The sequence below is a fragment of the Panthera onca genome, chromosome A3 (assembly GCF_046562875.1).
Source record: "Panthera onca isolate mPanOnc1 chromosome A3, mPanOnc1 haplotype 2, whole genome shotgun sequence".
Lineage (NCBI taxonomy): Eukaryota > Metazoa > Chordata > Mammalia > Carnivora > Felidae > Panthera > Panthera onca.
In genome coordinates this window covers 58,353,608-58,381,193 of record NC_138341.1, presented here as the reverse complement: position 1 = coordinate 58,381,193, position 27,586 = coordinate 58,353,608, and the positions used below count along the sequence as shown (strand labels likewise).

The window sequence follows — 27,586 nt, the reverse complement described above, 5'->3', positions numbered from 1 at the left end:
ACAGTTATCTGCTTGAAATGTAATCTGAGGCCATACATTTCTAGAGACTAGCAAGCAGTTGGTATTTGGAGGATCCATCATTCGGGTAGGCTTCATATGAGTGCTCTTCAAACTTGAATGTGTGCACGAGTCTTCCTGGGGACACTTAAAATGCAGAGTTGGAGTCTGGGGTGAGGTCTGAGATTCTACAGTTCTAACACACTCCCAGGTGACCTGAAGCAGGACTTTAAACTTATCCCTCTTCAAGGTAGGAAGGACAAGTGGTGTGACAAGGGTCGCGTGCTGAGCACTCCAAGGACACTTGATAATATGAAGCTCTGATCAAATGTTCCACAAATGCCATGAGCAGAACCCAAAGGGAGAAGCTTAACTCTTTACTGGTAAAGCTTATCTTTATTTACATATTTCTCTGAAGCAATACAGGAAGGAGGTAAAAGAGAAAAAGAAAGAAAATAGATCATTCTTCCATTCTGTGCATTTGAATCCCCTACTCCATGCCAGTCATTGGAGGCACAGGGAATATAAAATATAGTAAGAAATCGAGTAGAGAAATAGTCTATTTTGGAAAGGTGGACGTTGAAAGCATTCCCTAAAACCCCTTTAATTTTGTCAGGAAACTTTTACTCCAAGAGACCCTGTAAGAATCCAGCCATTCAGCAATTCCCAGCAGAACAACATTATCTGTCATTGTTCTTTGTGTTCAAAGATACTTCTGGCAATAACGTTACTATTCCTGTGTGTGAGTCTGGCAGAAAGCCCTAAGATGTGACCTAATTTCCAAATAGCTTGTCCTTCGGGTGAGCTGTTATTGGTCAAACCTGCAGTAGTTTATGACTCTACCCTATAGACTTTGAGAAAATGGGAAGGCAAAGGAGATTTCCACCTGCATTAGTTTGTGTGACTAGAAAATCTTTTTGGGTTCATAGCTTATGCCCATTCTACGAAGAGATGACGTAGAGACCAAACACAGCATCTTTTCTTTCTGAGAGAAGGATTCTTAAAAGCCTGGAAGTGGAAGATCATTAGGTAATTTGTTGTTAGCTCAAGAAGGGCACATCCTGATATATTTATAGTCATGCTGCCCATAGGGAGAATGTTTATGTATGGACCTGTCTTATCATCCCTTCTATCTTGAGTAGATCTTGAAAGTTAAATTATAACATTGCATTATGCTTAAAACGGAAGGATGCTTCATAGAAAGGGCATTTACTAAGCTCTTGAGGGACCATTGCACACTCATCAGATGACAGATGGTGTGCAGCTTTCACAATGTAGGAGTGCTAAAAGAATGTAGGGTCACAGTGAAGCCATGGGAAATCAGAATAAAATATGGTGCAAGTTGTTATAAGCCGGGTATAAGAAAAAGAGGCATAAGGAAAACGATCCTAGCCACCATGAGAAGAAAGGAAACTGAAATAAAAACTGACAGTACTTCAACTTTTGAAAAGCAGGTCTACCCCTAATTTAGCTGTGGGATATTGGGTAGGTTTGCCCATGCGCTGCTGGTACAGCAGATAAGAGTTTCAGATGATCTTTAAGTTCCCTCTCAGCTCCCTAACTCTGTGTGCTTACTATGTGCCAAGTGTACTGTGAAATAAATACCTTCGCATGCATTATCATCAGATCTCCGGGAAGGTGTTTTTTGTTTTGTTTTGGTTTGGTTCGGTTTTGATCATCCCATGTTACAGAAGAAGAAACTAAGGTTCCAAAAGCTTAAGACATCAGGCTGAGCTCACACGTCTAATAGAAGACAGAGCTGGGATTCGAACCCAGGTAACTTAACACCACAGCTAATGCTTTTAAGCCTTACAATATACATCGCCTTTGTAAGAATCGTATGGGTAAAGAAGAAAGGAAGATTTTGTTACTTTCTTACAAAGTCAGTTGGTGTGTTATAATATTTGTTACATATCTGTTTTATAGTTCTTGACATACTGGAATTTGATCCTGGTGAAGATGTAACTGGCGTCTTAATTTAATAATGACCAAGAATTTATCACATGAGATGAACATCAGACACCTTCCTCCTACCTTCCTCAGCTCACTTAGTGGCAGGTACTGATAGTTTTATTTTTCACGTTCTGGCTTGACTAGTTGGACCCACTTTGCCAGGCCAGGCTGCCGAAAAGTAGCCACACAAGTGTTGCCTAGTGGCATCTAGGATTCATGTTCCTGTCTCCTACACTTGAGATCTGGGAGTTGGGGAGCGCTGGGCTGCAGACAGCAGCTTCCTCTCACTCTCTTCCAACATAACTTTCCCACGCCCACCTGACAGGGCTTCCAGTAGAATTTCCTGGTTGCATGCATCCTTTTCTACAGAGACTAGAGTTCTGTATCAAACACCAGCCTGCCTGGGTGGAGTATGACTCCCTCCCCAGCCCTAGGAGGCAATGGCAAACGGCAGTGGCCAGAGGGCCACCTTAGCGGTTTTTGCGTATCTGCATTTCATCTGTATATACTCTTATTTACTTATATTTTTCTTTAAACTGACTCACTTTTAAAATTTAAGTAGCTTAGTCGTTTTTAAAAAAGAAAACTTCATGGGATTTTAGAGTTTGAAGTTTTATATTTAGTTCTATGATTCATTTCGGGTTAATGTTTGCATAGGGTGAGAGGTCTAGACCAAGGTATTTTATTTTTTGCGTATAGATTCCCGATTATTCCAGCACTGTTGAAAAGACAATCTTTTCTCTAACGAATTGTCTTTGCACCTTTGTCTCTCTCCTGGGAGTTAGACTGGGTTCTTTGTTCCTCTTAATTGCTAGCTGGGAAGCCAAAATATGAGCTACCACCCACCTGTCTTCGACTACTACCCATTCCAAGAGGCTCCAGCTGCCCATTAGCCCCTACTGTCCATTAGCAGAGTTCGCTATCACTTTGGACATTCTAATTTAGTTTCTTATTGACCTCTTCGGTTACATGTGCTTAATAATAAAATGCCCCCTTTTCTTGAGGATTTACTAAGTACCCCCAGCCCTATCTCTGCCAACCCTTCAAATTCTCCCTTTTTATACCAACTTGCCCTTAATGTCCCAAAAGTTACAACTTACAAAATGAGTTTGCAATTTCAGAGGAGGTGGGATGGGGTAAGAAAAGGTTGAAATTTTGTGTACAAGAAATGGGTGGGTGTTCATAAAGCAATGTCGTTAACTGTTGGCATGATTCAATTTGGATTCACTATTTAAGGGCTCTTGTGGATAATGAATCATTTACTTCATATGATTCCTGTTTTGTGTAGTCATCTGTGTACTATCCCACATATATATACACACAAAGGCACATAGACAGACATAAACACACATACATACACAGATATCTGAAAATATTTTTGTACTTCACTGTGGCTCCCCTTCTGGTTAATTTGCAGACATATTTTATAGTTATAATGTGGGGGAGTTTCTAAGTTATTGGATCTTAGAGACTCTAAGGGGTCATCTGGGTTGGATGGGCTGTCAACTCCGTTGATGGTGATGGCTTAGAGCGTGCATCAAAAAGGATCACCAGGCTGAGTTTAGTCCAGCAGGAAAAAGAGCTATCATTGATTAGTCATGTCTGCCTTGGCTGGGGTGGGGGCGGGGGTGGTGGTGGCATATATAAAGTGTATTACTAACTCCAATCTGAAACCAGGCCATTCTCTTTTCCAGTGCAAAAATCTCTTATTACACTATCTTTGAGAGCTGGCCTCTCCTCAATGCAGGAATACTTTCAGTAATTGTGACCTTGCTATTTTTCAAAAATCTTCCTTGCATTGTTGAACAGCTTACATGTTGAGTCTAAAATCTATTCATTGCAACTTCCAATCATTTGTCTCAATTCCACCATTTAGAGTTGTACAGACCAAGTTTATACCTTATTCCACATCATAGCTCTTCAAATATCAGAAGATAGCTATTATGCAATCACCTCTCCTAGATAAACACCACATTTCTTTCAACTATTTTTCGGATATTGTGGTTTCTGGGTCTCCCACTATCCCAGATGTTGTTTAATGTTTCCTTGCTACCTTTTAAGTATCCTACTCGGAAAGGGACGAAGAATTTAAGATACGATCTGACCAACTGGAATTAATTGGGACTCTTCTTTTGGGTTTACAGATACTTGTATTAATCAGCTTCCGTCTGCACTTGAAGCACATTGCTTGGTTATTTCACTCTGAACTTTCAGTAAATTAAAAAAATCTTTTTATACGAATCACTCAATTCAGTTCTTCTCTTTCCTGAGTTTATATTTGAATTTTTAAGTTGTATCTTAATTATAACTGCCCTTTCCTGAGTACCTGTGCTGCATACTCTATTTGTATTTTCTTTCATATCTGTCAAGTAAATATTCTATTCCCATTTTGCAGTTGTGAAAACTGAGACTCAGAGACGCCCAATGTCACACAACTAGTAAGCTATAGAGCCTGGAATCAAACCCAATTCTCTCCAGCTCTAGAGTTTATTCTCTTTTGGCTGGCAAATGCTCAGTTTGATCATTTTGAACCCTGAAAAAAAAAGGTGGGGGGAGATAAATAGGCTGTCCTTCGGTCAAGGTGTTCTTTGTTTTTGGAAGTACGTGGGTGGCTCAGTAGGTTGAGCATCTGACTTCGGCTCAGGTCCTGATCTCGCAGTCTGTGAGTTTGAGCCCCGCGTCGGCCTCTGTGCTGACAGCTCAGAGCCTGGAGCCTGCTTCGAATTCTGTGTCTCCTCCTCTCTCTGCCCCTCCCCCACTTGTGCTCTGTCTCTCTTTCTGTCAAAAATAAATAAACATTAAAAAAAAATTTAAGATGTTCTTTGTTTTTGGCATTTTGATGTACTACTAGTTGAGCACTTCTTTTAAGAAAATACATAAGAAGGAAATCAACTTTGGCTTGACCAGTTCCTGGTAGACTCTAGCGGTCTTCTTTTTAAGTGCTCACCAATTGCCTGCTTACATCTCCAATCTAGAACTTTGCTGGGATTAATGGAAATCTATCAGTCTATAATTTCCAGAATCTACGATTACTGGGGTGTTTGTTTGTGTCCTTTGTCTGCTCCCTATCCTACTTTTCGTAAGGTCTCATGGCTGCTCACAGTGGTTGTACACTTACATCCGCACATGTGTTCAGTTCTCTGGGATGGAAGTGAGGTGAAGTAATGAATGCTTTCACACTACATTCCTTCCTTTTATTCTTTTGTTTTCTCTTGGTAATGTTATTTCTTCCATTTCCAAATTGTAGGCAAGAAGCAGAACCTCTCTCTTTTTTTACTGTTTCTTTAATGTTTATTTATTTTTGAAGGAAAGAGAGACAGAGCATGAGTGGGGGAGGGGCAGAGAGAGAGAGAGGGAGACACAGAATCTGAAGCAGGCTCCAGGCTCTGAGCTGTCAGCACAAAGCAGGAGGTGGGGCTAGAAGCCACCAGCCTTGAGATGATGACCGGAGCCACCCAGGTGCGCCAGAACCTCTCTCTTAATGGAGGGATTAATGGAAAAGATGCACACTTACCAATGATTTCTGTTAAGTGAATTCTAAAGTGAACTCTTAAGGACTCAACAACAGCAAAAGACTGAATGTACTTCCCCCAAAGCCTACCTTGTATTATAAGTCAATGAAATGCATTTGGGTACTATCCACCCTCTCAGATGATCTGTGCTGGGAAATTTCTCCATTAATAAAAATAATAGAGCCCAATATAAGTATTAATAGGTATGGTTAATTCTCTAATTATGTCCCAACTAGATCTGAGAGTATATATATCATAAAAGTTTAATTAAAAGTTTCTAGCCTAGGACATAGACTGACACCCATTTAGAAGTCATAGATTAGATAATAAGAATGCACGAATTAATATAACCGCACCAGGACCTTTTTGTGAGAGAGGTATACTGTGAACACAGTTTACCGGGATAAGAGTTCTGAAATTGCGCTCAATACAGCTAAACTCTACTCTTGGTTTTCATGGTTCCCAGTGCTGGAAACAGAGCTTGTCTGCAAAACAGCAGTAGTTGCGCGTTGGTGTGGAGGGACATTGAAAGATTTGATAAACTACGAGGAGCACCAAGCTCCCTTTATAAATTTGACCTCGCCTGGATTAGCAGTCGAAGACTTCAGTTTCCTTGCGCTCTTTGTAGTTCTCAAAAGCAAGTCCTGACAAAGCCCAGCTCCCTCCTTCCTTCTAACTCCCTATCAGGGAGCCCCCACAGTCCTTCTAATCCTTTTAGAGGCTTTGAAATCCCGGGCTCTGAGCACAAGGCAGTCTTGAATATTCATCTGGGGGCGTGGCCCGGCTGCAGGCGCGGCTCCGGGCAGCTGGGACCGGCTGAAAGGGCGCGCCAGCTGCACTCAGGGAAACAGTTCTCATTTTGTGCGCTGGGCTGACACGATGTCCTGCCTCGAGAGACCGCACATTGTGCGTGTGTGGGAGGGGCTTTGCCAAGACGAATGGACTTCTCTGAGGCAGGGCCGAGGAGCTGTAATTCGAGGGGCTCAAATCTCCCTGCCTCCCACCTGCCACGCATGTGAAATTCCATTGATAAAAATTCAGGCATTATCCTCTTCAGGAGTTTGTGCCTTTTCAAGCAGACAAATACCCCTTGTGTGAATAGTTGTAGGCTTTCTAGCCTGTGGTGGCACCTCCTCCTCTGCAGTTCTCTCCAGTGGAGACTCTTCTGCTTCTCAGGCTAATCACAACTCCTCCTCACTTTTTTTTTTTTTTAAAGATCGGCAAGCTATCTTGTTTCTATCTCCCTTCCTCTCCATCATCCTTTACTTCGTAGTGTAGCATAGTGGTTAAAAGCCTGGCATCCTGAACTAAAATTCCAGTTCGACCAACTTACAGTCTGCATGAATGTGGCAAGTCAACTTCTTTTGCCTCAGTTTTTTCATCTGCATAATAGAGGTGAAACCACCTATCTCATGGCCTTGGTTCGAGAATGAAATGATCTATCGATCGATCTATCTAGATACATATAGCATTTACAGACATATGTATATAAGATATGTTATAACATATAATTTATTAATCATATATAATATATATTAATGTATGGTGGTTACATGTATGTGCATGTGTATATATATGATTATGTATATAAAATGCTTGAACAGTGCTAGGCATGTATTAAACAGTAAGTGTTATTGTTGTTATTTTGTCTTTTGACTGGACTTCTCAACTGGCAGAAGACAGCTGAGTATAAAACAGAGTGGAAGTCAGCTGGGGTAAATACTGCTGGAGGTGGAGCCTTCTCAGAAGCAAAGGGGGCAAGAATCCACATCCACCAAGGTCAAAGAGAAAGTCAGGCTAGGGAGAACAGGGAGGTGAACCTGCTTGGGAGCTGGGGTGCCGCTGAGAAGGGAGTACCAAGGGGGAAGTGTGGGGACCAAGCCCTTAAGGAAGAATCATACAGCATCCAGAGAAGGTGGTCACAGTACCACCAGGAGCTTTTTCATTTATTTGTTTTCAGGCTGGATCCCGGACCTTAGTCTGGACTCCACTGATTCTTAAAGCAATAGGAACGTTAGGCTGGCCTGGGAGCAGAAGCTGGCCCTTTACTTCAGGTGCCTCAGTTTGGGAAGTTTGAGCTCCAGGATTCTCTGTTCTCACCTTCAAAATCCCATTATCCTCAGCGTGGCACTCAGACTCTTGGCCACACTCAGTCCTTCTAGATAGTTTTGTTGACTTTGCTGGCACTGTCTACCCACCTTTTCCCCACAACACATATCACCCCTCACCATCCCCATTGATTTCCAGATATGCTGTTCTTTTTTTTTTTTTTTTTTATGTTTATTTCTGAGACAGGGAGAGAGAGAGACAGAGCACGAGCAGGGGGGAGGGGAGCGGGCAGAGAGAAAGGGAGACACAAAATCTGAAGCAGGCTCCAGGCTCTGAGCTGTCAGCACAGAGCCGAATGTGGGGCTTGAACCCACAAACTATGAGATTATGACCTGAAACAAAGTCGGAGGCTTAGCCGACTGAGCCACCCAAGTGCTCCACTGTTCTTTTTATAGATTCCTAAACATGTTATAGTGCAGACAATGGTGTTCATTACCTCATTTCATCTCCCTGGGCAGATGAGAAGATATTTCTCAGTTTCTCTGGTAGTTGGATTGGGACAATGATCAAACTTGACAACAGAAAAGTGAGCAGCAGGGATATTACACTTCTGGTTCAAGGAAGCTAAGAGAGAGTCTGACCTCTTCATACTCATTTTCTACTGTCTATAATCCAGAAAGTGCAGAAATCTAAGACAATGGGTTGCAAGATGGAGGCAGACTAAGTCCTGGATTTATGTTGCAAGAAAACTGACCAATTGGCATCAGATATTTTTTTTAAAAAATTTGTTTAATGTTTATATATTTTTGAGAGACAACAGAGTGCAAGTGGGGGAGGGACAGAGAGAGAGGGAGACATAGAATCCAAGGCAGGCTCCAGGCTCTGAGCTGTCAACACAGAGCCCGATGCAGGGCTTGAACGCAGGAACAGTGAAATCATGACCTGAGCCAAAGTCAGATGCTTAACTGACTGAGCCACGCAGGCGCCCCCATCAGATCTTTTTTTAAAGAGAAAAACAAAAAGCCACACAGATTATGTGTTTATTTACCATCTCAGCGGAGCCTATCCTATCCTGACTAATAATACACATGCCATGTTCTTTCTCATTTTGGTGTCTCAATGATTACATATGCCACTTGGAATGCCTCCCTGCTTTCCTGCCCTGTAGTAAATTTGCTACTATACTTGAAGTGTCGCCTGTGCTTATATAGCACTGTGTTCGGGGTTCTGGGCTATGTGATTGGATGGATCTTGGCACCAGCAAGGAAAATGAGAAAGGTGGAAGAGGGGTACATTAGATGGAGAACAAGAGCTCCATGATGTGCATGATGAATTTGAGAATGGGGTATCCAGGCAGAGATGTCCAGGAAGCGTTTGGAGATACGAGTCTGAAGCTCAGGAGAAAGAGCTGAGCTAGAGGTAGGGAGAGAGTTGAAAGTCATCAGCACGTAGGAAGAAGTGGACAAGATCACCCAAGGAGAGTCTGTAAAGTAAGATGAGAAAATGGTGGAAGATGGAAAGATGGAACTTAATGAAACCCCAACATTTAGAAGAAGATAGACAAAGCAGAGCCCTTATAAACTTCCTTGACTTCGCAGTGCCCCTCCAGGTCATTGGGAATGGAGCAGGACATCTGGGAAACTAAGACTAGTTTGTTGATCAAAATTTACTAATGTGAAATTTAATTTTGAAGAAAATAGGGTCCTGTGTAATCAAAAGTGTTGAGTTTTGATGTCTTAGAAGGTGAAATTGCTTGGCTTTATTATTGGGGAAATGTCCCCATAAAAAATTTGGCTTCTATTGTGTTTAAGGAAACAGTAAATTGGTAAATTTAATTTAAAAACCTACCCTGGATTGTATATTCCTGGCTTTCCTGAACCTGAAGTCTTCTGACTTACATCACCCTGAAGAAGTAAGAAAGTTGCCAGGATTTTTAACTTTCTAATGGGAATCAAATTGTCTTCACTATCCTGTTTTGTTTTGTTTTCTTAATGTAATTGCCCTTTGGAGGTGATTCTTAAGTTACTCTAAATGGTCATTGCATTACCACAGATTTTTAAGTGGCTCCTAGACTGCAGTCTTGGGTCAAGAGAGGTGTATTGGTACATATTTCAAGGCTCTCAGCAGACCACTGAGGTTCTTTCAACACTGATACTATTTAACATCTATAGTCTCAGAGGCTCCCAGGTACAGATCTCGTAAGTATCTCTCTCTCAGAAATATAATTCCTTTTGAAATCAATTCCATGTGAAAAAGGAATGGTTTCCCTTTAATACAGAGATATGGATAATAGAAACCATTGTATTGCCAAATAAAATTTCAAATGCATATCACTATGTTGATTTAATATAAGTTTTGGTTAGAAGGTGAGAACTCCCCAAATGCATTTTCAGTAGCCAGTTCTGTCACAAATCTTGCCATTGGATGCAACGTTAAGTAATTAAACTCTTTCTTAAGTCTTTGAACAAATTTAAGTGTGTTTTACATCCGCCCTCAATCTTGTGAGTCTGTTTTAAAAAGGCAATCTATAAGGTAACATTCTGTCAATTATACTTCAATTAAAAAAGAAACACATCTATATGGTATATGGATATACCACCATGTAGTACGTGGTGTATCTGATGAACATCAAATATTAAAAGCCATAATTGGGAGAGTAAGGGGGAGAACAGACAATGAAAGGCAGCCTGCCCTGTGTCAAGGGCATCGTTCCAGAGTGACATCTGCTCATGAGTTGCTGGAGCAAATGAGTTGCATTTTTCTCATACTGGAAAAAATCATCCTTGTGATCTTCAGGTTGAATGCCTCCCTGTCCATGTATTTATTAACTATTTTAGATTTCCTTTCATCAGGTTGGTGGAAACCTTCACACATCCTCTAAATGTATGACACTCTGCTGTTCTTAGTGGGATTGTTCTTTTTAACTGGCATTTTGTTTGTTGGTTTGTCTCTGAGTGCCTATAATGGACTAGTATTTGTATTAGCGTTCAGTTTCCACATCAACTCTGCAAGATGGCCATTACAATTTTTGTTTTATAGAAGAGGAAACTGAGTCTTGGAGAGGTTGGTAAATTGCTTCAGGTCACAGCTGGTGAGTGATAGAGTTGGATGCCAAACAGGACTGTCTGCCTCCAGAACTCATACCTTTTTGGTGAGACCTTACTATTTGTCAGTCTTCCTTGGGCCATCTTAGCATTCTTCCTCCGTAACTTCTTACCTGAACTTGGAAGCCCCAATTTCCTGAGCCAGGCACTGGGAGAGTTCGATGAGTTAATTTCAAGTCCCTTCATCTGTTGAGGGAGCTAAAAATTCTCTGAATCTAGACCTCAAAGTCCATTTGTTTTGGAGTTCCTGCCTCCTCAGCGACTGGCCTTGTTAGTATTTGGCCAGTTCAGGGGTGGCTGGTGGGTGTTTGTGCATCTGGGCTCTTGTCTTGGCTCTGCCTCTAACTTATAAGGTGATATAAGGATGTAACTTAACCATTCTGTGCCCCTTGTTCTCCAAATATAAAATGGAGGTACATTAAGAATGACTTTTTTTTTTTCCTGAGGGTTTGCATAGACTAGCTAATTAGGCCTCGGCCTACATTTTAGAACTATGAAGCTTATTAATTCAAGTCAATAAACATTTATTGAGGGCCTGCAGTGGGCAGAGCAGGTGGAGGCATGGTGTTCCTGATCTGTGGATGCTCTAAACATTTCCTTCATTTTGCATCCCTGTTCTCAGACTCTACCTCACCTCTAAGAATGCCTAGATCTCCACCTACATATTTAAAAAATTTCTCTGTGTGCCAAGACTCCGTCCTGAGTGTTTTATCATTCTTTCCTACTCTGTTTTATTTACAGAGAAATATAGCGTGCCTTCTTGACCTTTAGGAAATTCTGTTGGGATGTAACCAGTTTGGAAAATGACCTCTTCCTGCTATACTAAACTGGTCATATTTCTCTGAGTCGGGGCATGGCATCACTGATACAAGTCTGCACTCTTCTTTCAGAAAAGCACACTGTTTTTTATTTCAAACATGGCATCTGACCTAACATTGGGTCTACCCACATTGATGTCAAGATAGTAAACCATAGAACTTTCCGGTCTTTGGGGATCTCTGCCAGTTGTATGTATCCAGGAGCCCGAGATACAGCATTCATGAGATCCTCAGGTCAGATTTTCCTTGGTCTCTGTGTCAACCCAAGAGATAACAGCATGCTACAAATAAATGTAGGATGGAGTTTACCCCGTCTGGAGCCAGCTATCCAAAGGTTGAAACTTTACCTTATTCTATTGAACCTGGTATCTTATGTTTTCAACTGGATCTTTTGGGAGGAAGGCACTTTTCTGGGACTCTGTTGTGAGAAGTTCTGGAGTTGATGGGTACATTCACTTTTTTTGGTGACCTACCAGACGGAAGAGTCTTCATTTTAGTTGGAAACCTGAGATGATTTACTCTCTACTCTTTTGGCATTAACTGATGCAGTGAATGTTTCAGATACTTTGTTATCTTAGGGATACAAGGAGAGGTCTTCAAAGAATCTGTACCATAGTTAAAGATGCATAAGTAGTGTGTGCTAAGAAGAATGTTTGTTGGTAGGAGAAAACTGCTGAAAATAATTGGTGGAATTTAGCTTTCAAGGAAGAGGGCAGCATGGGTCTTAATGCTTCATGTCATGACGTTTGAGTGCTGCCCATTTCAGAAAGCATTTGGCCTATGCAACGTGTTGTTAGAAATGTGATATCCCGTGACTTGATGCAGTGGACTAAAGGGAAAAAAAAACTACCATTTTGGAAGAAAAACAGCAGTTAAACACCTGAACTTGCAAAAGCAAAACGAAGCAAACAAAACACAAAACCAACGAACCAACAACAACAAAAACCCTGTGAAAGTGCTGTTCTACTTCTTTGGGCATCATCTCTGGAAACCAAATTTCATAAGAAATATGAAAATGGGATAAAACTTTTGAGACAAGTTCTTATCTATTGGGCTTTTTCTTCATCTTAATTATCAGATCTCTATTATAAGGGATCCGAATACATCTCATCCACTAAATTTACTCATCTGACAACATGTAGGTTTGAAAGGTTAAAGCCGGCAAGAAGGGTTTTACAGTTTGAAGATCTATTAGTGTTTTCTGAGATTGGGATCACTCTTTTAAAAAAGTTTTTTCAAGGTAACAACTGGTATCACAGAAGGCTCCATATCACAAATAGCGATTCTAGACAGAGTAGTTCTTTAGCTGTACTTTCCCCCGCTTTATATTGTGTCCTATAGCATTTTATTGTCTAGCATGACGTTGCACTTGAAGAATTGCCACTGCTGAAGTGTATCCTCTACAATAAGATTTCTTTTGAATAGAAACATCATGGTTCCTCATCTTTTATTTCTAGCATCGACTTTGGAGGAGCTTTCATTCTTCCAGGAATGTCGGCCCAGCTGACTTTCTCATAGACCCTGAGCCTTATGATTTATGAAATCAGTGATTCTACTCATTATTATGTCACAGTAGGACTGGCTTCATACTAATTTTAGAAACTCTTCAGACCAGACAAGCCATCAATGGCCTGGTTTGCCTTTTAGAAGGTAAGAAATCAAAAGTATTCAGTTAATATTTCTAAAAAATCTTACTAATCTAGAAAACTAGAGATTTTTCTTGAAAACATGGTACAGAGATCCATACATTTAAAAATTCCCTGAATTAGGGGTGCCTGGGTGGCTCAGTCAGTTAGGCATCTGACTTCGGTTCAGGTCATGATCTCACAGTTCGTGAGTTTGAGCCCTGTGTCGGGCTCTGTGCTGACAGCTCAGAGCCCGGAGCCTGCTTCGGATTCTGTCTCCCTCTCTCTGCCCCACCCCTGCTTACGCTCTGTAAGCTCTCTGTCTCTCAAAAATGAATAAACATTAAAAATATTTTTTTGTTAAAAAAATAAAATTCCCCAGAATTAGAAGAAATAGCATGACAAATATGTTAAATATTCACTGTTAAGAATGCACCATAGGACCAACGTCCTGCCATCTCCAAATGGCACCTTCAGATTTTCTTTCAATTTAACGTTATTAACATTTTGCTGCTTTCATTGAGGCAAGATGAAGAAATGGTAAAGAAACTCAATGCAAGTAGATAAAAATGCTATACACGTTGTTAATTTTTTTAAAGTTGTCAGCTTTGTGCTCTATGAACTAAAGGAAGGATATGATCTCAGCCTGGGTAAAATATCTGTGAATCCATAGAATTGGAAATACTGGTACCTATAGTTTTGTCCATTCAATATATTAAATTTATTCTAAGCAAATACTCGGACATGTGCAAAGATTTAGCTATGAGTTGATAAGAAAAAAAAAGTCAAAGTAACTTAACATTTAGGTAGTCCAGAATTAGGAGAATAAAAAATAATGGCACATGCCTAATAGAATCCTTGTAGCCAGTTGAAAAAATATTGCAGAGGAGCATTTAATGACATGATAAGATGCTCAACATGTACTAAATGAAAAATACAGTTCACCAAATAGAATATATAGCATTAGTTTTCAACCCTTTTTGGGTAATCTACCTCTCTGGGAACCTGAGTAAATGTACCTTTACTCCAGGCTTCTTATCTCCTATCTCCTGTTTTCTCTGGCTACTGTTAATACCTTCTTGTTTTATCCTGGTTTTTTTTTTCCCCCCGAGGTTTGATCTTAACAGTTTACCCACAAAACTTGGGTTTCTCTCTGGTTTGCAAGTTATGTAAATCATATAATACTGGACTTTGAAACTTTCCTCTAAATTTTATGTAAACAAAAAGTTTCATGCATAACTTGTTTAAGACAGGATTGACTATTCATTCAGATGATTCTAATGTTATTAGTGCTCATTTTTGATGGTCATTCATCCATCTATTCATTCTCACATATAAAACACTCAGCACAGAGCCTGGCACTTAGTAAAAAACATACAAGTGATAGTTGTTATTTTCACTCACATGCATTGACATATCCATTCAAGTACATTTTGAACAATTACTTTGAACATGGCTAGACAGCAGAGAATAATACAGATATGGTTCTGCTTTCTTACAACTTTTTATGTTTTTTTGAAAGAAGCAGACATCAATCAGCCACTGAAGACAAGAAGAGGACGGTCCTGGGGCACTCAACTTCTTCTAAGGTATCAGGGAAGCCAAGATGCTAAGGGTGAAATGAAATTGGATTAGAAGTTAGAGTGGCCAGGAAGGAAACAGTGTTCTGAGTAGAGGGAACAGCATGTGCAGAGGGCCTGGAGTCAACACTTGACCCGGGTTCCTATAGGTTTTCATAATTTAGAAAAGGTATGCTCTTAGTCCTGGTCAATCAAGAAAGGTATAAATATAATTCCCCCAAAATGGACTCCATTCTGTTTTCAAAGTTTGCCTTCTTTACTTCTATTTAGAAACCAGAAGATGAATGTCTGTTGCAATTATGGTGAACTTCCCAATAGTTCCAGGGATATGTAGGATGTATTGTGGGAAGTAAGCCAGCAAGGTTTCAACTACAAATCTCAAATTTGAACACCTGGCTCTAATTTGTCCTGGAAATTTTAACAGTGTTGTCTCAAATTGTTTGAAAAAAATTAAATTAAATTCAGAGTTCTGTGTTCATAAGCTCCTCCATATTCTTAATCTTTCATATATATTATTTTGGTATTAAGTGGGATTAATTGAGACTGGGGTAACATTTGACCACTGTTATTTTGCTGGGACGGGGGGCAATAAAAGGTTCTGCTGGCCCCTTAGTGTATACAGACAGATAATCTGATGTGCTTCCTTTAAAGCCTATTTGAACATATAAGTAGATGCAAGATCACCAGGAATTACAGGTATGGTAGATTATTTTGTAGGTACACTTGATTGGACTGAAACTTCTTATCAAGTTTCAGTTATATCAAATTTTGCAGCAGCCTTGAATCCACGCAACCAGACTTGCTGGAAGAGAAAGTTCAGTGTAAGTTCAGAGGCAAAAGATGTGACAGAACCACTTTGTAAGCATGAAAGATTGAAAGAAACATTATTTCCCCATATTTAAGCATTACTGCTCTCCCTCTTCCTATATAACATCATGTAAGATAATATTGCCAACAAATGCCCAGATAGATGCTGAATTATTTATAAGAACAAGCTACTGATGTGGATTGGAAAGAAGAAATAACAAAGCAAGAAATAGTAATGTTATTGCGACTGATCAAGTAAAAGGACATAAGCAAATGTGAGTGAACAATATCTCTGGAGATTTACACCCACAGGAAAGCTGTATGCTGTCACTTGGTTCATGTAGATCCTTGCTTGAGAATAGAAACAACACCTGGGGAATTAGCTGTACTGTATTATTTAACATTTTATTTATAACTTTTCAGCAATTTCCATAACCAGCATTATTTAGTCACAGATGTCTTTGCAATCAGGATCATAGGCTTTGACAGCCATATTTTTTAAGAGAGATGATTTGTAGTATCTCTCTGATGTTTGACAATTTGGAATCGTCTGGTCCTTGCCTATTCACTATTGTGTTTTTATAACAGACTACGTCAGCAGGGGCAATTAGAAGATTTAGAAGCTCTATTCTAGCGCTGTTTTCAAAAGAAATGTCTAAAGACTCTCTGTTTCTAAAGACTTTATTGTTCTGTTTTTTCAGATGTTAGTGGCCAAGATAGTGTTTAGATTTTGGCCATAAGCCAAGAGGAAATCTCAATGATTACTACTGGGCTTGGGGTACAGAGAAGCCAGAAGTCTTAAGAGGGTTCTTTCTCTTCTCAGAAAGTTATTTTAGGATGGAGATGTGCTCCCCAAACCTTCCTGATGAACCATATCTACTAAATCCTTCAAGTTTTTAAGACTGAATCAGAGTCCTTTATCATGTAGCAAAACCATATTTAAATTAAATCATAGCTTTAAAAATTAAAATATCTGTAATTCTGACATCCTCATTAGGATTTAGAAGGCACACAATGTACCTTGCAATGTATTTTTCTCCATGTGGGTAGGGACTTTTTCCTGAAGTCAGATTCATCTTTTTCTTTTTTCTCTTTCATTCTCAGTGATTAGAACTGTGCCTGGCACACAGTAGGTGCTCTATAAGTATGAATGATTGAATGAATGAATGAATTTAAGCAATTAAAGTAAACCAGAGCAGAAACTCTAGTATAACCTATACATATAGACCTTAGTAGTCCAAATTAAGTCACATTAAAATTAAGTCACATTTAATACCCACTTTATGATGACTTTGAGCCTCTACCTGACACTGTAGGAAGTTAACTTCCATCAAATATGCTCATCAAATATGCCCAGGTATTTCTTGAAGATCTTGAAGGTGAGGACTCATGTGTATTCAGAGATATGGAACCTATAGCTTCTTCTCTAGCTAGGCTGCCTGAGGCATTGGGAGAGAGGTTACTGTTTTCCTATTTGCCACTCTATCCCCAGCCTGACCCTTAACTCCCCATAGCACAGCTGGCACTAAGCCACAATTTGGGGTAAGACTTGTTTAGAAGATTAGCACAGGGGAGATACAAATTGGTGGATATCTCAATGATTGATGCTCTTAGAGCCCAGCAGACCTGAATCAGCCTCATGAGACTTGGTGGTGTTCAACCTGTCTCCATGTGGCAAGGGCAGGCTCATCCCCACTGCTGGGAATCCCTTGAGCTTGTCTTCACTACTTGAAATCCAAGGCTAGGAGAGAAGGAAGCCTTCTCATTCCTGAGATATAAGGCCATCCTTCCATGTCCCCATTTTCTGTCCCAAGGGCTGTCTTCTCCCAGGATGACTGGCAATGGGAACATTTGCTCATTTTAGGAAAACTCCATCCTCTACTCATGGCTGTCTCCCATAGAGGCACAAAGCCAGCATATACCCATACAAAGCTTTAACCCAACTCAATTGCATAATAGAACTCTTAGTTTATGTTGAAAACCTCCAGCTAATATATGTAAAGTTAAGGCTTTTCCGTAGGCTTCAACAGACACACAGTGTGAGTATTTGTTTTATATTTGTGTAACTAAATACCCCAGAGTATTTTTCCCCCAAAAAAGGAGTAGTTTGCCCCAAGGATAAATTAATGTCTCTTTTTTTTTTTGAAAAAAAAATCTTTTGCAAATTTTAAATAAAAAATTTTTTTTCTAGTTCCTAGTCATTACATTTCTTAGGAATGATTTTCAGCCAGGACACGATCTTTCAATTAAAGCACGCTGGGCTAAATGCAGTGGAGTATCCTGCAGCAGAAAAAGGATATTAGTGGAAGAACTGGTGATGTCCAAACAAAGTCTGTGGCTGAGTTAATAATATTGCACCAGTGTTAATTTCTTAGTTTTGACAAATGTACCAAGATTAATTAAGATGTTAATATTAGGGGAAACTGGATGAAGGGTATATAGGACCTATTTGTACTATTTTACAACTTTTCTGTAAATCTAAAAGTATTCCATTATTCCAAAGTAAAAAAGTTTATGAAAGCATAAAACAAGCCAGGGCATAGATTTCAGGCACCAGAATATAACCAGCTATTATAGCTGATTGTTCAATTTAATGTTAATCTTAGAAACTAAAACAGGGGAGGGGGTAAATTGCATGGTTCTTGTAAGAAAAAAAAAAAGATGCAGTATATTCATTTGAAGATATGAAATTTTCCAGCTCAGGATTTCAGGAGTCTGCTGCATGAGTGCTTATGTAAGAAATAATGAGTAACTTAAAGGATAAAGTATTCAACTACTGTTTAATGAAAGAAAATAAATGATCCTAAGTAGACATTTAAAATATTGTGCCTCACAAATCTCAGGTGCATAACTTAAAAAAAATTCAGCAATTTTTTTGGGGGGTGGGGAAGCAACTAAACTTCTATGTCCCAGGTATATGACTTTCTAATGATCTTACCTAAAGAAGTTAACAATATTGGAAGTTAAGATTATTGCTTGGAGAACCTGAGTGAGCCAATATATCCTTTAGGCTCTGTCTCTTAATTAAAAGGTGCCACAATGTTTTACCAGGGATGGGTCATAATACCATTGATTGTTTTTAGAGATAGGCAATCAAACTGATAAAGATGTATTAACTTGGGAGTCTTAAGGTGTCTTTCATCCTAAGACAGCCTACACGACGCCTATAAGAAGAACCTGTGTTTACTTTTATTCCCAAATCTTTGAATCTGCTCAAATAATTCAATAAATATATGATGAGATGGTAAGAGGTAAGAGATGGTTTGGGTTGGAACATTTTTATGAGTAACTTAGCAGTCAACCACTAGTTGACTAGTCAACAAACTAACATTTTAGCATGTTCCTGAAGAGTGTCCCCCTCCAAGTAAAAGTGCAGCCTGTATGTTCTTTACAAGGCTCCATAACTCCTTTGAGGTGGAGAATGCTAGCTGTCTTCCTCCATCTGTGCTCCCGTTTGTTGGCCTCCTGTAGAATAGGCAGGTTTTCCACCTGAGCTCTCGTCAATGGACTATGGGAGCGAGCTATATGGGCAACCTCCACCCCCTTTGCTTCAGCGGAATCTCTCCCTGGACTGCTCTCTTTCCCCTCCTGGATGGCCGGAACAGAGCAGCCTCGGAAGCCGCATGTTGAAGATGGGAGAGGTGCTGTCAGCCCAGGGCCCGGGAAGACTGTGTGGAGCAGAGCTGTCTCCCAACGGAGACCCAGTCACCTTAGACTGAAACATCAGAGAGATGATCTTCCATATTCTCTCTCATGTAGTGGGTCTGATGTTATAGCCACTTAGCCTACCTTGTCTGATACACCTTCAACAAACAGGAATTCTGGAGAAATGTGTTAGGGAGTATGACTTGGACCTATGACTTCCCATCTCTGGCCCTGAATCTCTGCCTTGGGACTCATGAAGTCACGTGTGCCTTCAAGCACAGGACTAGACCTGCCGCACAGATTCTAACCCGTAACCGGGCCAGCTGGGTAGGTCAAAGTTCCTCTCACTCACCCAGCCAGGGCTGAACAGGGAGGGAAGGAAAAGGGTTATCCTTCCTTTGCGAGAACCCCTTTCTAGTTTTCCTGCCAAACGGAGATGTGAAGCACAGGGGTAGGCAGGAAGAATCTGAACTCTATGAGGCAGAGACTGTTTCTCCTATTATGAGACCCAATCATCCCACCATCCATAGGAGTGTGGCTCAGTAAATTCAAGCTCTGACCAACCAAATCTGCCATTCCTCCCCTGGATAGCAACAGCAAGTCGGCGGGGACAGAAGTTGGAGGTTCTCTTTCCTTCATTCCTAGGAAGGGAGGAGAGTGGAAGTTCTATGTAAAAATGTTCCTGCTACTCAAACAAGCCAGCTATTCAATGTGCTGCCTTGGCTGCTCTGTTGCACAAGCCGTGGAGGCAGCACCCACATCAATATTGGAGAATGTTTGCCAAATAGGATGATTTTGGTTTCAGTATTTGGTAACACCGGCCTTTTGGGGCCACACCCTTTGGGAGAAGACACAGGAGCCTTGGGTAGTAGATGGAAAGGTAATGACCCCCCTCCCCCACACCATGCAGCGGAATCATTGCCTTGGGCACTCCCCTCCTGTTCCTTCTGGGGGTGGGGTCCTGGCTCACTCACAGAACAGGCCCCTAACATTTAAAGGGGCTCAGACAAAAACATCAATGAAGTTATTTACATGTTTTAAATCAAGAAAACAAATTATAAAATACGTGCCATTCTTTGACCCACAAATTGAAACACGAAAAAAAGCGAGACGATTGTCTCGCGGCTCTACTGCAAAACAGGACCTTGTTAGGCAATAATCTATCCCATTCGTGCTGAGGAGAAACACGGGGCAATTGTCCTCTTCTCTTGCCTGCTGAGTGCTTTAGCTGCTCAAATCCCACCCACCCTTGGAAGCAGTGCTCCTTTATGAAGTCCACAGCAGCAGAAGCCACAATCAACGACGACATTTGGAGGCCAGGCCAGAGATGTGGGGAGATGTGTCCCTGGGGCCTGAACAAAGTCAGTCAGGAAAGCAGATGTTTAGGGGGAGGGTCTCAGAGCACCACAGCTGAGACCCAGACCCCCAGCGACAAAGCGGCCATGTGTTCTTTAAAATTTTCTTCTTTGTGTTTGTGTCCTGTGGAGCCCTCCAAAGCACGGTCCTCCTTTGCCTGCACCTAAGGACGGTAGTATGTCTTGTAGATTCTCCTTGGAAGCCATTCAGGTTTTCTTGCCATTGTCACTGGGGCCACTCCTGCTCTGCTGTCTGCAGACTTCATCTGCTGCTCTGAGGGTGAGCGTTCTTTCTCACGATTCCTTCATTAGCATCCTGAAGAGACAGACTTATTCTATTTCCTAAGAGACCTCCCTCTGGGGAACAAGAGACAGGAGCCCTCGAGTTGGCTCAGAGGATATCTGGCTAGCATTCTCCTGTGTATTATCTGAAAGCACCCTTCCACACCACCAGTCAGCCAGGGCCCCTGGGCAGAATTCAGGCATCTGGGGCTTTGACTCCCATCCCCAGGCTCCCTTCAGTTCCAAAGTTCCCTTTTGCATTCTTTTCCCTTGGGGCTCACTGACTCCTCCGGCAAATCAACAAGGCTTCCGCTCTCCACCCAAATAGCCAAATGCCTGAGCTGGGCCTTTGTGTCAGCACTGCCCCTGCCCTCACCCCTATTGCCACAGTTTATGCTCAGCTGTACCTTCCAGCAACAGTCAGACGACAGGTCCAACAGCTTCATTCTATCCCAAGTTCCTAACAATAAACTCCCATGAGCACCAGGGAAGACTCTTGTCCTATTCCCGAAGGCTGGAGGGCATCCATCAAACTCACCTGATATCCGTGCCAAATACGTTACCCAGATGGTCTGAAGGGAGAAGGGCTAGCATACAGCCTGTTTTATATCATTTGAAATTGGGGTTTCATCTGCCAAAAGACTATTCCAACCCACTTCAAGTTTGGCCATCTGCATTTAAACAGGATTTATAGCCTGAAATCTACACCATCATTATACAGGTAGTTTTTATGGACTCACAGGTTAGCAGAAGACCTGTGGAGTCAAAGATGAGTGAGTCAAAGATGACGCTGTCCTTAACCGCAGTTTTGGTGCAATGAGGCAGTGTTGCAGCAGTCAGAAGAGAAACACTGAGCCTAAATCTAATATTTGATATCAGTGGATTGAGAGGCTTTGTCCTTGAGTATGTTGACAAGAAAACTGACATTCGGTTTTGAGGGAAATGTAGCAGACTTGTCTCAAAACTTGGGGAGGTAAGTTGTCTCCTTTTCGAAGATGGGATTGTGCGCACTTTGGTTCTCAGGAGAGAATCGTGCATAATTAATTAGGATAGTTCAGCAAGGATTAAGAGATCCAGTTAGAAAGTTAACATTCCCATTTGGGGCATCTCTTGGTCCGTTTGTTTATGTATTTTACTTTTAAAATAATAACCGAGTATTTGTTACATCCAGGCACTATATTAGGCCCTGCCACAGTATTTACTCCTCACCCAAAACTTCTATAAATTAAATATGCTTGTAATTCACTTTATGGATGACAGAACTGAAGGGAGGAAAGGATAAATAATCTGCCGAAAAGCTCACAATTAGCAAATCTCAGCGCTGGTTCCAGGATCCTTTCCTCTAGATCATACTATCTTCTACAGTATGCCATGGCAAATATGCCAGTACCTAATGTTTGGTCCAAATAATAAATGCTAAGGGCATTCAGGTCTACCATGGTTAAGGGTAGCTTCACTGCAAAGGTGAGAGCTGTTACTGCTTGAAAAATATAGAAATGAACTGATGGTCCTGATAATAGGCAATGCAGTTAAACCACCTTTAAATACAGAGAAATAGCCACTTCTCAGGCTAAATAGCCAGAAAGTTTAGTCTGGGTAGAAATTTCCCAGGACTATGGCAGAATGCCAGACCCAATAGCATATTGGCTTCATGTTTTCTGTAAAGTCAGGCTTGATTAAAAAAAAAAAAAAAAGTTCAGGGAGCGCCTGGGTGGCTCAGTTGGTTAAGCGTCTGACTTTGGCTCAGGTCATGATCTCACCATTTGTGGGTTCAAGCCCACACTGGGCTCTGTGCTGACAGCCTGGAGCCCGCTTCAGATTCTGTGTGGGTCTCTCTCTCTCTCTGCCCCTCCCCTGCTCACATTCTGTCTCTCTCTCTCTCAAAAATAAATAAACATTAAAAAAATTTTTTAAACTCAGGAATCTGTAACAGGTTTTTCATTTCTCCTGTTTAGGTGGAAGTTTGCTTCTAAGGAAAAATACTGGAAGAAATAAAATGCATCCAAGAGGGGTCGTCGCTTTAACACACACCTGCTCTTTCCTCCCCATCAGGTCAGAAGTCTCCCTGAAACATTCCAGGCCCCCCAATTCCGTTTGCTTTTGGTGCCCACCCTTGATGCCCTCACTATGTGGAGAGAGCTCACCATCCTGGGTTCTCAGTGTAATGAAACATCTCACTTGTGAGTTTTATGTCAACAAGGGAGTGATTATAGAACAATATGTGTTCTGCAACCTTTAGCAACATGAACCTTTATGAGCACAGCATTGGGATTTCCTTTTCTGTCAATGTTGAGATAAATTTATGGCATGACATGGAGGAGGGATGGCATTGCCTTTGAGATGAGAAGCAGGACTGTAGGCCTGGCCCCCTCAGGACATCCACACACCTGCCTTGCTCTCCATACAAAGATACTTGGGAGGATGGGTAGTTTCATGAAAGGTTGGTTTTTGTTTTTTTTAATGATTCCTTATGTCCACCTCCTTATGTCGCCTTGTGTCTTCCATGTTTATTTGTATCACATTAATTAATCTTATTAAAGAGAGGAGGTGTAGTGTAATAGTTAAGAACAAAGACTTTGGCCGGGGTGCCTCGGTGGCTCAGTTGGTTAAGGGTTCAATTCTTGATCTCAGTTCAGGTCTTGATTTCAGGGTCTTGATCTCAGGGTTGCGAGTTCAAGTCCCATGCTGGGCTCCATGCTGGGTGTGGAGACTTAAAAAAAAAAAAAGAAGAAGATTTTGGAAGCAAATGGTTCAGCCTTATCATTTTCTAATTGTATGACCTTGGGCAAATCATTTAGTTTCTCTGAAGTCACTTTATATAATGGTGGGAGGAGGGAGGAGGGGAAATTCCTCTTATTGAGGGCTGCTGAGAGGCTTAAATATAAAACTTTATGAAAGTGTGTAGCAAAATGCCTGCCATGATGTCACATGCTCAAGAAGGGATAGTTACTATTATTCCTGATTTTGTCTTTCATGTTCTAGTTTCCTGGTGAAAGGGCTGTACTTTTTTTTTTGTCTTCAGCAGGTGCCCAACAAGATTGTTGACGATGTCTGTGTCTACACCAGCATTTCTCGATCACCAGTCCCGGCCATGGAAGCAACATATTCCTGCCTTAGGTTTATTTCTCTCCCTTCTCTGCTTCTGGATCGTCTCTCCCATCTCCTCACCCATCTCCTCCTCCACCACTTACCACCTGCTATCAGAATCAGGGTGGAAAATGTGGGCACATGACCATGAGTTTTTAGTATAGTTTTAACAAAAACACAAAATTCCACATAATGCCATAACATTAGGAGGCTTCTCTTTAAAAAAAAAAAAAAAAAGCAAACAAAAAACAGAAACACAACCCAAAACTATTGTGTAGAACAGAACACATATCATTTGGTGATTGGATTTTTCTGTTTGTTTTTTCTACCAGTCATGCAATGTACACTTAATACAACTCTGAGACCCTTTGAGTACAAACTAGCAAGAGTTGAAACATTTTACAGACTAACAATTCCATTTAAATCCTTGTTTTTACCTGAGTGGGTAAAGAGATAGGATAGCTGAAGAGTACCAAGTAAAGGGGTGGGGTAGGTCATCGCCAGTGGGGTATCATATCATTGTTCAGTCGACATGGCCTTAGCCACACTTCCTGATTCACTGGGAAGTGTTCCTCGTGCATCATTTTTGCTCTTGGCCAGCTTACCCCCACTCTCCACTGCTGCTGTGGCCATGCCCACAGATGCCCCATCAACCTAGTGGCCCCTCTTCCCATCCCAGGGAATTAATGGGCTCCTGGCACTTATTAGAAGAGTAGCAGATCTGGAAAAGGAAATCAAAACGCAGTAGAGAAGGCAGAACACAGTTTGGGGAGTCTCTGGCAAATCTGAGTTCAGGTCTGAACTTTAATACATGCTGGCTGTGAAGCTTTGAGGAACTCATTTAGTTTCCTGAGTTTACTTTATCCGTAAAACAGTGCTTCTTTTCTTCACAATCAGACATTTATCAGGTATTTACTAAGTGCCAGGCACTGTTCTAGTGCCCACTTCCAGGGAAGGGGGGTTAGGGGCTGGGGGTTAATGGCGTGGGTACAAAGATTTTAAAATAGGTCAGAAAAGGATTCACTGAGAAGGGGACATCTGAGGTGAACACTTGAAGGAAGTGAGACAGTGAGCCATGAGGGTATCTGGGGTGGGGAGAATGTTCCAAATAAAGAAATAGCTAGTTCAAAGGCCCTAAGGCAGGAGGGATCCTGGTGCACTGGAAGAACAGCAAGGAGACCAGTAGGGCTGTAGCAGGTGAGCAGAGCAGACAATAGCAGCAGATGGGGGCAGAGGGGAACAAGAGGGAGCTAAGCTGTGTTCAGCCTCGTAGGCCATGGGGAGAACTTAGGTATTTTTTTTAATGTTTATTTACTTTTTGAGAGAGTGACAGAGACAGAGTGGGGGACAGGGAGGGGCAAAGCAGGCTCCAGGCTCTGAGCTGTCAGCACAGAGCCCGATGAGGGGCTCGAACCCACGAACTGCAAGATCACGACCTGAGCCGAAGTCAGACGCTTAGCTGACTGAGCCACCCAGGCGCCCCTGGGTTTTTACTTTAGAGAGGATGGGGAGTCACTGGAGGGTTGTCAGCCTAGGACTTGTGTTTTGGAAGAGTCGTTCAGGCTGCTGCGTTGAGAACAGAATGTAGGTGGGCAAGGCCAGGAAGCAGGGACATGGGTTAGGAGGAAGAGACGATGGTTTGGACCAGGGTATGGCTGTGGACGTGGGGTGGAGGATGGTTCGATTCTGGACATTTCTTGAAAGTGGCATTAACAGGGTTTGCTGATGAACTGGATTGAGTGTGAGAAAAAGAGAATAGTCAAGGAGGCCTGTGAGGTTTTTGGTCTGAGAAATTAGAAGAGTTGTGTGGCCATTAGCTGAGATAGTTGCGGCTGGGGGAGGAACAGGTTCGGGATGGGAGGAGGAAATGGAGAATTTAGTGGTAATACTAGTATCTGCCCTGCCTCTCTCATGGATTAAATGTGATGACTTATGTGTGATTTACCCTCCAAATCTGCCTACTGCTGCTAGTATTCAAGTGCTCTTTCCCTTCCTATTCAGAAGTGGTCTGTTCTATGGGTAGTCCCCTCTCTTTCATGCTCAAGTGGCTCGAGTCGGTGGTGGGCGAGGGGTTCCTAGCACATGGACTCTTGGATCTGACAGGTATTATCGGAGCTATATTTAGGTGGATATTTTAGGATAGGTCCTCCAACCGTGACTCAAGTATGACTTAACAGTTAATACTTTTATTTCTCCCTAGCAGAATATTGTTTCTAATTTTTCTTTCATATAGCAACTGATGTTGCCATGCAGATCTCTTGGTTGCTATGAGATGGTAACATTACTCTGCCCCGTGATTGGCCGGGGCCTCCTATGCTGTGTGGTTCTCACTCAGGCGACTGACACTGAGCTGTTACTATGGTGAACTTTACAATTTCCTTTGATTGGTGGATTTCAGAAATAGGTCATCAGTGGAATTCATTATATTCTGTAAGGAAAAATGAAAAATAAATATCATAACTTTTCCCTGTTACCAACATGAAGGAAACGCTACACTTAAAGACATAATGAATCTCTGTTGGAGACATAGAGACCTTCTGAGAATTGAAGGGTGATGATGATCCTGTGTTAAATTTGGGTGGAAAATATTTTCCCTCTGGATTGGAGTTGATTATTCAGAGTTCGAGGCATCAGGCTCATCAGAGTTGGGGGGGGGTTGTGTATGGACCGAAATGTAAACTGCCCTCTCTCTGTGAGATTAGGGGTGATGCTGGTGGTCTGGGGGTGGAAGGTGGAAGCAACGTGCTCATTAAATGCAGCATTTTAGGACTAAGTGTTCTTGAGGTGTTAGGAGGGTGCTAAGATTTGAGTTATCAAACTCCCTCTAGAGAGGAAAGCCACTGAGGGCTTCTGGCTTGACACAGGGTTCCAAGAGTCCAGGCAAGCTTGTGGAAGCTGAGCCCTCCTCTCTCCCACCCCCTCCCCTGCCTCACACAGGTGGGTAGGCAGATCCTGGGGAGGCAGCCCTCTGCTCATCTCTAACCTCAATTAATGGGAAAAGGGAGTGGAAGTATTAGTTTTAACCCTTCTAATTTTGTAACCTAACTCTAGTCTCTAGAAGAAAAAGTGGGAGAAAGATGGAAGAAGAACTTGGGAGGAGGGATGAACCATTTAAAGTGCATCAGATCTGGGGCACCTGGGTAGCTCAGTCAGTTAAGGGTCTGACTCTTGATCTCGGCTCAGGTCATGATGTCACGATCCGTGAGACTGAGCCTCAAATCGGCACTGCGCTGACACTGGGGAGCCTGCTTGGGATTCTGTCTCCCCCTCTCTCTGCCCCTCCCCCCTCTCTAAATAAATAAATAAACAGTAAAGAAATAAAGCGCATCAGATCTACCTTTCTCTAATACTTGACTAACAGGTCCTGTTTGGAGGGATGGGTGGGGTGGGGGAGGAGGCTGTACTCAAGGCAGAGTAGGTGAAAGATTGGGGTGGTGGGGCTCATATTGGACACCCAGAGCAGATCATTTCTAACAGCCCCCTTTCTATAGGACAAAATTATTTTTAGCGGTAATCGCACAGTGAAACCAATAATAATAATGGTCAGAAAAGAAATGTTCTTTTATGAAATGTATTCTGTCATTTAAAAAATTAAAAATAAATATCCCATAAAAGGAAGAGAATCTGGGGGTAATACTTTTAATGTCATTAACGTATTGTTTTGAAGACAGAGATGAAAACTTAGACCTATTTATTGGTCTTTCACAGTGATGAATAGTAATTTTGTAGTTTCTGTTTTCGCCATTAACTTCTGCAACTTTGTCAGCGACTT

At 41.6% G+C, this 27,586-nt stretch overlaps 1 long non-coding RNA gene across 3 annotated transcripts; it reads left to right on the top strand.

The window, feature by feature from the left end:
• The first annotated feature begins 13,013 nt into the window (after positions 1 to 13,013).
• On the top strand, positions 13,014 to 27,168 carry LOC132660807 (uncharacterized). Of its 3 annotated transcripts, XR_013554662.2 has the most exons (5): positions 13,014 to 13,083; positions 14,581 to 14,647; positions 22,683 to 22,779; positions 23,750 to 23,844; positions 26,998 to 27,168. It is a non-coding gene; the product is annotated as an uncharacterized LOC132660807 (long non-coding RNA). The 3 variants fall into 3 exon arrangements; XR_009601913.3 differs by having other exon boundaries at positions 23,753 to 27,168; XR_009601912.3 differs by having other exon boundaries at positions 23,750 to 27,168.
• The last annotated feature ends 418 nt before the right edge of the window (positions 27,169 to 27,586 follow it).